Here is an 11,061-nt window from a genome sequence, read left to right as displayed (position 1 = left end):
ACAGCTTTACTATGGAAATGTCCTTACTACAGATCATCAATACTAAAAAGCTTACAAAATCTGCTTGTTCAAGTATTACTTGTTCAATATGTTAATAGAAAAACTTTGCAGTTTTATAAAGGATATTGTACTAATTTATTCCAGATGAAAGCATGGAAATTAATTAATTTTGTAAATTTCTAGGAAAATTTTGGAATTTATTTCTGACTTTAGAGGATTTTTAATAAATTTTTACTATTTGAAGGCTTTGGAAAATAAGGAATTTTGTAAAATTAAACTGACAAAATCTGATTTTTTAAAAATTTTATCAAACTTCCTGACTTTTAATCAAAACCCCCCATTTTTTCATGACTTTTGTCATTTTTTTAAATTTTTCCTGGCCATGTGGCAAGCCTGCTGTAGTTTACAACACTTCTTGCATTAATTGAAACATAATAACATTTATTTAAACAGTGTATTTTATTTAATTATAGTTAAAAATGATACTTACACTGGTTGTAAAATAATACTGCCTTTAAACTTGAAAATAGAATGTCAGAAGTGGGATTCGAACCCACGCCCACAATTGTGGACCAGAACACTCAGCATCGCATTACGATGAAGCTTTACGCTTGAGTCTGGCGCCTTAGACCACTCGGCCATCCTGACTTGTGGTGAAAACAGTGAAATAGCGTATATATAATATGACGTAACAATGCCACAATTAGATATATTCAAACAATACTTGCCTATCAAAAAATATAATCTACTGAGCAACTATAAAAACAGAAGATATAACAAAATTTTACGTGGGTTGCACTAGTACAACATTTAAAAACAGATATAGCAACCATAAAACAAGCTTTACTAACAAATTAAAAAAGCACAATACCGAATTATCGAACTATATTTGGGAGTTAAAAGACGCAAAAAAAGACTATAATTTTAAATGGGAAATACTCAGCAGAACCAAAACAAAACCGAAAAACAACAAAACATGCCATTTATGTTGCTGGGAAAAGTACGAAATTGAAAAAATTAAAAAAAAAAACTTTCATAAAATAAAAGAAAAGAAAGGCAGCAACCCTGCCTCCATAATCAAAACATGTATTTTAAAAGAACAAAAACCACTAATTAATAACAAAAAATAACAACAAAATAAAACCAAAAACAAGAACAAACAAAGCAAAAATAAGTTGACTTGTACATAAGTTGTTTTTAAAATAGTTGAAACGTCACAATGTGTTTTTATATGTGATTCTTTAAAAAAATTGCTTTGTTATTTATTTCGTTCTGAGAATATGCAAAAAGCATTGAAACTAAGTAAACGATTCGAAAATTAGTCGTTATTTTATATCATAAATAGATATATGTATATTCATAATAAGGCTTAAATTCGTCAAATATAGTTTAAGATTTACTGATCATTTTGGTAAATAAAAGTTTAGTTGAAAAAAGTATTTGATTTTAAAAACTACAAATTCAGGCTTAGTTTGCCCAAAATCCAAGTAAATTATTGTTTTGCATATAATTACCAAAATATTACATATCAGCTACTTACAAACAGTAGCTATAAAATCGCTTGTATGTGCGTCATACCACAAGCCGCTGTGGCCGAGTGGCTAAGGCGATTGAATAGAAATCAATTTGGCTCTGCCAGCGCAAGGTCGAATCCTGCCGACGACGTTTTTTAATTTTTTATTATTGAAGGTTATTTTATACTTTTAGTAGAGAAACATAAATTTCAATTTCAAATAGCAGGATTATAAAGTTTTAGTTAATATTATCATAAACAGACAATCGAAATACATGGTGCCTGCCGCTCAGATCAACTCAGACTTTTCAAAACTTCCCAGCATCGAATCTTCGCCCATTTCAAAAAAACTGAACATGTTCCAACTTCCCCTCGATAACAATAGTAACAACTTTCGAAGAAAAGCAGTGCAGAAAGTCACTTCAATGCAAAAAGTTATTGATGCTTCACCGCCTAGAAAGAAACAGCAGTTTAGTTTTTCAATACTTATACATAGGAAAACTTCTTTTTTAAAGTTACTATTTGGAACTCATTCTTTAAACATAAATAAAGTAGTTACTAATAAATGTTTTTTACTAGTTTAGAAATAAGAGTTAAATAGTAAGATATAGCTCAATTAAAAATGATTATATTTTTTCAATCAAATAACTCATATCTACACTTGTATTTAGATAACACAAACAATTTACTTATATTTATAAAGTTTTTAAAATACTCTTTAATATATAACTAAACATTAGATTACAATATTTTACAGATTTTTTCTGCCAGTAGCTCCCGAATCGCCAGTGAAGCCAAACAACCAAGCGTTTCGTTCAGTCACGTGACAAGTTTTTCGACCAATCAAATATCGACAAGCCGTCTTTCTTCAATTCGGATAAGTTCATCCTGCCTTCGTACAACGGACCCAACGGAACTTTCAGAAAATAAATTTTCTTTGAGATCCGTCGAGGAACTGTGTAAGTTATATATTTTAATGTTTTTTTCGCTAATTAAAAGCTAATTTGACTTCATATAGTATTTAGCATTGTTTTTTTTCTTAATAACTTCTTGTGATCTTTATTTATATAAATAATCTATTAAAGTTAATATTTTTTGAAATTAAGACAATAGCAGCATTATACCAATTTAGTGCTTGTGTAAATATTTTCAAAGTTTTTGGTCTCAGTGTTTTTTTTATAAAATTTTATTACTTATTTTTTTGTTTTAGTTGTTCAAAATTTGTTTATCGAATTTAATTTTTCAGCTGAAAGATACAATCAAGTTTATTGAAAATTTTCAAATTTCATAGCTGTTCAATCTATTGTTAGTTTGTAACAATTTTTACATAAGTAATACTGATTTATTTATTTTTTATTGCAACTTGGTTAACTCCTAAAGTCAACGATGTCATATTCTGTCCTTCTAATATAATCCGTAACGATAGGACAAGTAGAGGTGGAGGTGTTGCTGTCCTTTACAGATCATTATTTTCTTTATATGCTTAGAAATATTTTTTAATGTAACTCTTTAACTGGTTAAAAATTATTAGATAAATTTAAGAAATATTTATAAACGTTATTTTCTTATAACTGTTGTTGTTAAGCAATAAATGGATAACAAAACTGAATAAAAGAACTCCCCGTCGGGGAATCGAACCCCGGTCGCCCGCGTGACAGGCGGGAATACTCACCACTATACTAACGAGGAAGATATGTGGCCAGTACGGGGATCGAACCCGCGACATTCGCGTTATTAGCACGACGCTCTAACCAACTGAGCTAACCGGCCACACGTTCGGTAAGCATTTAAAAGGTCTATACTTCTGACTAGCGTATTATGACGCAACAATACCACAAATAATATTTTGGTAAAATTTCAGTTTATCATACAATTGTGCATTCTTAAATTTTATGAAACTTGTATTTTGGTGTAACTTACTGATGTTTTACAACCTGTTTCCTTGTACAATTATTTAATATTAGATAAAGTTTTAATATAAGTTTTGTCTAATTATATACACATATACCTAAATTTTGTAAGTTATTTGATTTGTTATGTGAATAACTTCTATATTAAAAACTTAATATGTGTGTTTAAATTTGGTTAAGCTTTTATTTAATCAAATTAAAACTTTATGCTAGTATACTTTCTGTTCTACAACAATTCATTTATTGAAAATTAAATACTTGAAATAACTTGTAATATTATTTTACAAAATTAAAAATACTTTCTTGATCAATTATATTGATTTGTTCTTATAAAGATTTATACTGTAACTATATTTGAACAATCTTTTAGCAGTAAAAAGTAAGGTGTAAATTTAAAACAGCTAAACAAATTTAGTTGGAATTTAAAGTTAAGTATTAATATTTTCAGTTTTAAGAAGTTGATTAGTTTGTAGTTACAGCTAAACTATTTTATTTGTACTTATTGCATTTTTTTATAAGTTATTTCCCATGTAGAATAAAACTCAAAAAATTGACATCTTTTGATGTATCTAGTATGTTTAAATGCAAATAGATTATTCTTATAACTTATCTAACAAATATATACCAGTTAAATTTATATTACTTACATTGTTTTTGTATAATTAAATCATTTAAATTTAGTTTATAATTGAGTTAAATACTAATAGAACCAAGTAAAATATAGTATCTCTATTTATTTAAAAATGTTTATAAAATATGAATATTATTTAACATAAACAATGTTTTAGAAGAAAAAATGGCCTGACAGGGGACTTGAACCCCTGAACGTTGGATTAATGGTCCAATGCTCTATCGACTGAGCCAGCCAGGCTTACGCTAAGTAGTTGATTGTTGACGATATAAAACTGATTACTACGTCATAACGCTTATACTGTCAAGTTTTGAGTTTAAAAAATGCAAAACCTTAATTGTTATACTGTGTATATCAAGGCGTGGATAGTTTTGTAAGTTAAAAATAACTTTCCTTTATTTCTTAATTTTCTCTTAATTATAATATAGTTTGTTTACTTAATTATATTATATTTTAACATTAAACGCAGTACTCGTTTTATAAAATAATATATGACTTATAAAAGTATATTTAAAAGTATGATAAGATAGAATTATAAATTGTTGACTAAACTAAGTTATAGTGTGTTAAAATTGTTTAGATGTTTCGAAAGTTTCATCGTCTACACAATAAAGTCAGGAGTTTGAGAATCCAAAATACCTTTAAATACATGTTTGATAATAAGATACTTAAATATACAACTTTTTAAACCACTTAATTTTTTATGCTTAATTTACTTTACTAAACATGTTGTGAAAAGGTATTAAGTTGTTTAATTGTGTTGGAAACTATTGCAAATCTAAAGTTTGTTTTCAAGTTATTTATCATTGTTTATTATTATTTACTTGGGAATAAAGATTTAAAAATAATGTTTATTACGTAACAGTTTTATACAGCACTTCAAAAGTTAGAAAGTGAGACAAAATTGATGTACATCAGATTAGTTTACATATTAATTTTAATATATGAAGAGTTCAAAGCAGAATTAATCATGTTAAACAGATTAAACTTGTTTATTAATTTGTTGCTTATATATTTAAACGTAGCATTGTTACGTCATATTATATATACGCTATTTCACTAATTTCACCACAAGTCAGGATGGCCGAGTGGTCTAAGGCGCTAGACCCAAGCGTAAAGTTTCATCGTAATGCGATGCTGAGTGTTCTGGTCCACAGTTGTGGGCGTGGGTTCGAATCCCACTTCTGACATACTTTTTGCAAGTTTCAAGGCAGTATTATTTTACAACCAGTGTAAGTATCATTTTTAACTATAATTAAATAAAATACACTGTTTAAATAAATGTTATTATGTTTTAATTTATGCAAGAAGTGTTGTAAACTACAGCAGGGTTGCCACATGGTCAGGAAAAGTCAGGAAAAATTTAAAAAAATGAAAAAAGTCATGAAAAAATTGGGGGTTGTGATTAAAAGTCAGGAAATTTGATAAAATTAAAAAAAAATCAGATTTTGTCAGTTTAATTTTACAAAATTCCTTATTTTCCAAAGCCTTCAAATGGTTAAAATTTATTAAAAATCCTTTAAAGTCAGAAAATAATTCCAAAATTTTCCTAGAAATTTACAAAATTAATTAATTTCCATGCTTTCATCTGGTATAAATTAGTACAATATCCTTTATAAAACTGCAAAGTTTTTCTATTAACATATTGAACAAGTACCCTACTTGAACAAGCAGATTTTGTAAGCTTTTTAGTATTGATGATCTGTAGCAAGGACATTTCCATAGTAAAACTGTGGTATATACACAAAAGTTTATCTAGCATAATTGTAGAAATAAAGTGTTTTTTGTTTAAATAAATAATTGAGTTCGTTATATTAAGCAGTTAGTTTAGTATTTTATGTAACAAACTGATGTGTATTCTTAACCTCTTTATAATTTTTTATCAATCTCTTTAATATACAATACAACAGCGTAACAGCACCTCATTGCACATTATATACATTACACAACATTATTTTTGAGTAAAAGAAAGTGAAATTTTACAATTAGAATAGATTGCTTTCTAATTTAATGTAGGTTAGGTATTAATCTTAGAAAATTAAATTGAATTATAATAAAATTAAAGCAAGATGAAATCAGCTTATTACATATTTTCAAATTTTGATTAAATACAAATCAAAATTGTCAAAAAAAAACAAGTTAAATGACAAATGTAAAACACAAGACGTAGTGAAAAACTGTTTTATGGCAAGTTTGAAACGTAAGACTTAATGACAGTAAAACTAAATATCTAAAAAACAAGACTTTAGCACTAAAAGAAATCAACGATTAAATAAAATACAAAAATTTTGGTATTTGAAAAAAAATTGCAAGTAACTTGAAAAACATTATCAAAGGTATTAATACATATTTGAAAGCGAATTTTTTTATATAAAATAGCTATACAATTTTAAACATAATAGCAAAATAAAAATCAATATCTTTTTTATAACTATTCAAAATATAGATTTAATCGTTTGCTAGTAAAAGATCCTAAAATAGATAAAAACAAATTATACAGTAATCTTTTTTACTAAAAATTATTTATACGTAAAGAAAAATAATGCAGATTAAACTTAAAATACTTAGCTTATACTAGTTTACTTAATTACTAGGAAACAATTAACAATACCGAATAATTATGCTAGAAAGTTGATAACTTTATCAGACATAAAAACATTAAAAGAAAGATATCAACTGAATTATACGTAATTGTCCTTTTTGAATGATTGTATTAGTATAAGCAAGTGGCTGTTTGCAAGATTATTACAAAATATCATTCATATAACAAAGTGATTAACAGACAAATAACGTACTTACGTATGCTAAACATGAAAAAAATCATCAACGCACACAGATAATGTAGTTAAAAACAAAGGTAAATGCAGATGTTTTTGGACATAAGAATACTTTTTGATAAAATTATAACTAAAACACACATCGGATCAACAGGGTTATCTTTTATCGGCCTTGCTACAAACATATTATACAACAACTGATATGTTTATGAATATATTATAAATTACAGTTTGAAAAGTTGATGCTTTTTGTGCACTATGGAGCTGTTAAAATATAAAACATTAAAGTTATGAAAACTACTCAAAAAAACTTAGTACAAAGCGTCTGTTTAAGTATATGATAAAAATAAAGAAAACATTGAAAAAATTTTAAAGCTTGATTGAATAGAAAAAAAAATTAATGGAGTTAAACGTAATAATCGAAAATAGTTTTTGAAATGTACAAGCATGTTAGTTATATACGTCTCGTTCTCTTTAAACAAATACTTGCTAAGGATGTGCTTAAACACTGAAAGAGCTATAGAAGTTGAAAAGTTTTACTTGTTCCTCTTAATATTATATATATGTATACAAAAGTTTAGAACGCAGAAAAAGTAAAACAGTATATCGGTTAGTCAAGTCTAACACTTACAAACCGTTATACAAAACATTAATATTTTTTTTTATTTTACAACACAAAATTAAAACTTAAATTAACAAATTTAAAACTGTTCATCTAAATTAACAATTTCGAAGCCAACTAAAATTAAATTCCTGAACAAAACTGCTTATATAAAATAACAAAATATTGAAATTCGATCAATTAAATATCATTAAAAATTTAGAAAAGTTTAATTTTGGTATTAACAAAAACTTAAAACTTTTCTGAGCTTTTTACAAAAATACTTAAGTATTCTGAGTCAGCCGGAGTTTAAAAAAATCATAAAACCCTTAGTTCCTTAATCAACCTGAGGTTTACAAAAATTTCAAATTATCCTGAGTTATCCTTAGTGTGTGGCAACCCTGATAAATTTTAAAAGTGTTTTAATAGTTATCATTAGCTAAATGACTTAACTATTAGAACATCACTCCTTAAACTGATTTTAGTAGTAGTTTCAGCAAAAAGATCAGTTTGTAATTTTTTCTAATAATCTATAGCTGTATAAACATAAATAAAACATGTAGTTGTTATATTTAAAACATCTATTATAAAACATAAAAATGCTTTCATCTAATGACTGTTACATTCTTAAAACTATACTTTTTATTAGTTATTGATTAAGTTAGGAAACTTATAAAAAAAAGTAAAACAATTGGCAGATAAATAATACTTTATGACTTTAGGTTTTAGATATCTAATTTTCCGTAAAGTTAGCTTCTAAATAAACTTTAAAAAAAAGGATAAACTCGATGGGTTCGTATGAAGTAAATTTTTGAAAACATTAAAGCATTTTCTCTCTGAAACTAGCTAAAAGAATAAGCTTATTAGTCTAATTTTACTTCAAAATACGTTGTTTTGTGAGCGTCTGGTAAAATTTATCAGCAAAAAATTAATCAGTAAATTAGAAGAAAAAGTCTAACGCTATTTTTAAAAACGTTCTCAAACTGTTACAACTTTTGCATTTAATTTGATTTAGTAAAAAATCTATAATACATTATAATTATTATTTCATAAGTGTAATCATTGTAAGCATGAATTAAGAAAAAAAAAATTTTAATAAATCGCATACAGATTAATTAATATTGTATTTGCCTCAGTAACATGACTATGTGTAATAATCAGTGTACATGAAAATTAAAGTTACGACTATTAAAATGACGACAACTTTTGTTTAAAAATTTAATTCTAATGGTTTTTTTAAGGGACCACACTTTGGAAAACAACTTAAAGTTTGAGAAAATAAATGTTTTAATAGATTTTTTTAACAAAGATTGTTTTTTGTTATTCTTTATTTAGTTGGGTTAGTAAAAATATTCGTTAAATAATTTTTTTTTCAAAATTCCTTAAAAATGTAAAAACTACCAGCTTCAGTTTTGAAGTAAAAACAAATGCTCATCACATGTTTTTGATTAAAGTTTAAGAAAATTATTTGAAGCACTCCCATTTTGTTTCAATTACACCAGTTTCTTATACTAAAAGCACAACTAATATGTAAACACAAGCATACTAAATGGACAATCTTTTTACAAAAACTTCAAAACTCTTCAATGATATGAGTTGAAATAAAGATGATAAAACAAAATATCAATGGATAACAAGTTTTAACCAAATCTAACAAGTAAGTTTAGATTGTTGTTAGTTTAATTATATAGTTAATTTTCTCTTAGCTTTTTCAAAAAAGATAATTCTTTTTAAATTACTAGATATATACTAAAAAAGTTAATAAAATATAGCAACTTTATTAATTAAGTTTTTAAAACAATCTTTTAATCTAGTATAAACCTAAGAAAAAGGTCCAGCAAGCTATTTTTTATATTTTAATTGAAAATACAATATCAGTAGATCAATAACAATAAAAGATTTCTTGGTTTAAAATAAGTTTATAAAGTGTTTTATAAAGATGTTTAATAGTATAAATATAAATTTTTATAACTATATGTGCAGTAACAAAGCCAAAATAAGGTTCATATTTAGATTTTCATTCTACAATTATCCTTAGGTAAGAAATTATAAAACAATTTATGGAGGTTGAAAAAGTGTAAGTTTACCTAATTTTGGACATAATAGATGTTAAAAATAGTCATTTTTACATAAAAAACTAAACTAACTGATGTTTCTTATTGTTTTCAAAAATTTAAAATAACTTTTGAGATATAAGCAATCAAAGTTTGAGAGTTAAGATAAATTTGTGCAAATTTTATGGGAGGTGCAAACTAAAAAGGCAAAAATAGTCTACTTAATTAAAAATGTATCTCCTCCTTCAGTTTTTAAGCTTGGTTTTTTGAGTTTTTTGTTTTTAATTTTCTCAGTCTTATCTTTAATGAACTTTAAACAATTTGTAGAACAGATAATTTTAATTTTTTTTTATGATTTTCTCTAGAATTTTATGTAGTTGTTGTAACATATTTAATACATGATATGATAATAAATTAATAAAACTTGGCTCAATATCTATAAAATATAAAAGATGGGAATTTAATTTATTAAAACTGTTTATAAAATTATTCATGTCAAATATAGGGTTTTTTCAATCAGTTTTTCTCATATAAATATCAATTAAGAAGGAAAATAAAAATTTAAACATAATTTCAACAACAGTAGAGGCAAGGTACATTTTTTCACAGACCATAAACTATTTGGAACCACAAGATGTGGTATTGTTTGGGAAGTAGAACATTTTCCTTTTAAACTAAAAATATTTAGTTTAAATAAGTTTCAGTGAAATTCAATAGTTTTCACTAAAAACAAGAGTAAAAAAGTAAATTATAAAATTTTATCACACCTAATTTAATTACTGATTCTTTTTTTTCTATTTATAATACTATTTTTTTCTAAAATCTCCACCGACAGACTATTAATTTACTTTTATTAAGTTTGTACAAATGTGTTATTTCTAAAAAACAATGCTTCTAAAAAGTGATTGATTTATTAGTACTTTCTTCTAAATGTGCATTTACTATGATTTTTTTTTTGTATATTCTATGTCTTTGCCTTTTATTTTAAACAAATAACTTTAGATTTTATAATTTAATTCTTTATGAGTTTAAATTTGTTGAATTGTTTTTTTTTTGTTTTTTTATCTTAAATTGTTGAGTATGAGTTTTTTTTTATTTCTTTTTTGCCTTGGTTAGTGGTTCAAGTTTTGATGCCTGAGTCCAACATTGCACAATAAACAATATAATAATGTGATAGTTAAAAAAATTTGGTCATAGATTTTTAAATTTTTATCATTTTTATTTTACTTTCTACAAGTTGTTTCTAGTTTTGAAAATAACATTTTTTAATAGCTTGATGTAAATTGCTTTAAAATTGAAGGAGAAGATAAATTTTTAGAGAGTTTTTTAAAATTCAGAGAATATTGTCTTTAAAAATTTCCATTAAATAAGGTTGTATCTTTTTTTTTGGTAACTGTAAAAAAACAAAATCTTAGTTTAATTTGTTTAAAATGAGCATATCAACTACTTTCTGAAAGCTAGTATAAAAAGTTATTAACAAAAGTTAGTTTTGTTTTAAAACTATTTTTAAAGCCTATTTTTTATAATGGACCCATTTTATAATTATCTTTTTTATAATTATAAATATGGAATCAT

At 25.3% G+C, this 11,061-nt stretch overlaps 5 non-coding genes across 5 annotated transcripts; 1 reads left to right on the top strand and 4 right to left on the bottom strand.

Moving 5' to 3' along the window:
- Positions 1 to 532: 532 nt before the first annotated feature.
- Trnal-caa (transfer RNA leucine (anticodon CAA)) lies at positions 533 to 648 on the bottom strand. Its single transcript has 2 exons — positions 611 to 648; positions 533 to 578 (listed from the first exon to the last, which is right to left on the bottom strand). It is a non-coding gene; the product is annotated as a tRNA-Leu (tRNA).
- Positions 649 to 3,130: 2,482 nt separating this feature from the next.
- Positions 3,131 to 3,202, bottom strand: Trnad-guc (transfer RNA aspartic acid (anticodon GUC)). Its single transcript has one exon. It is a non-coding gene; the product is annotated as a tRNA-Asp (tRNA).
- A 7-nt stretch (positions 3,203 to 3,209) lies between these two features.
- Trnai-aau (transfer RNA isoleucine (anticodon AAU)) lies at positions 3,210 to 3,283 on the bottom strand. Its single transcript has one exon. It is a non-coding gene; the product is annotated as a tRNA-Ile (tRNA).
- A 938-nt stretch (positions 3,284 to 4,221) lies between these two features.
- On the bottom strand, positions 4,222 to 4,294 carry Trnan-auu (transfer RNA asparagine (anticodon AUU)). The gene has a single exon. It is a non-coding gene; the product is annotated as a tRNA-Asn (tRNA).
- An 834-nt stretch (positions 4,295 to 5,128) lies between these two features.
- Trnal-caa (transfer RNA leucine (anticodon CAA)) lies at positions 5,129 to 5,244 on the top strand. The gene is made up of 2 exons: positions 5,129 to 5,166; positions 5,199 to 5,244. It is a non-coding gene; the product is annotated as a tRNA-Leu (tRNA).
- Positions 5,245 to 11,061: the final 5,817 nt, after the last annotated feature.

This window comes from Thalia democratica, chromosome 8 (assembly GCF_965202585.1).
Source record: "Thalia democratica chromosome 8, ktThaDemo2.hap1.1, whole genome shotgun sequence".
Taxonomy (NCBI): Eukaryota; Metazoa; Chordata; class Thaliacea; order Salpida; family Salpidae; genus Thalia; species Thalia democratica.
Note: the sequence above shows the minus strand (reverse complement) of the source record. Positions and strands in the feature narration are given on the sequence as shown.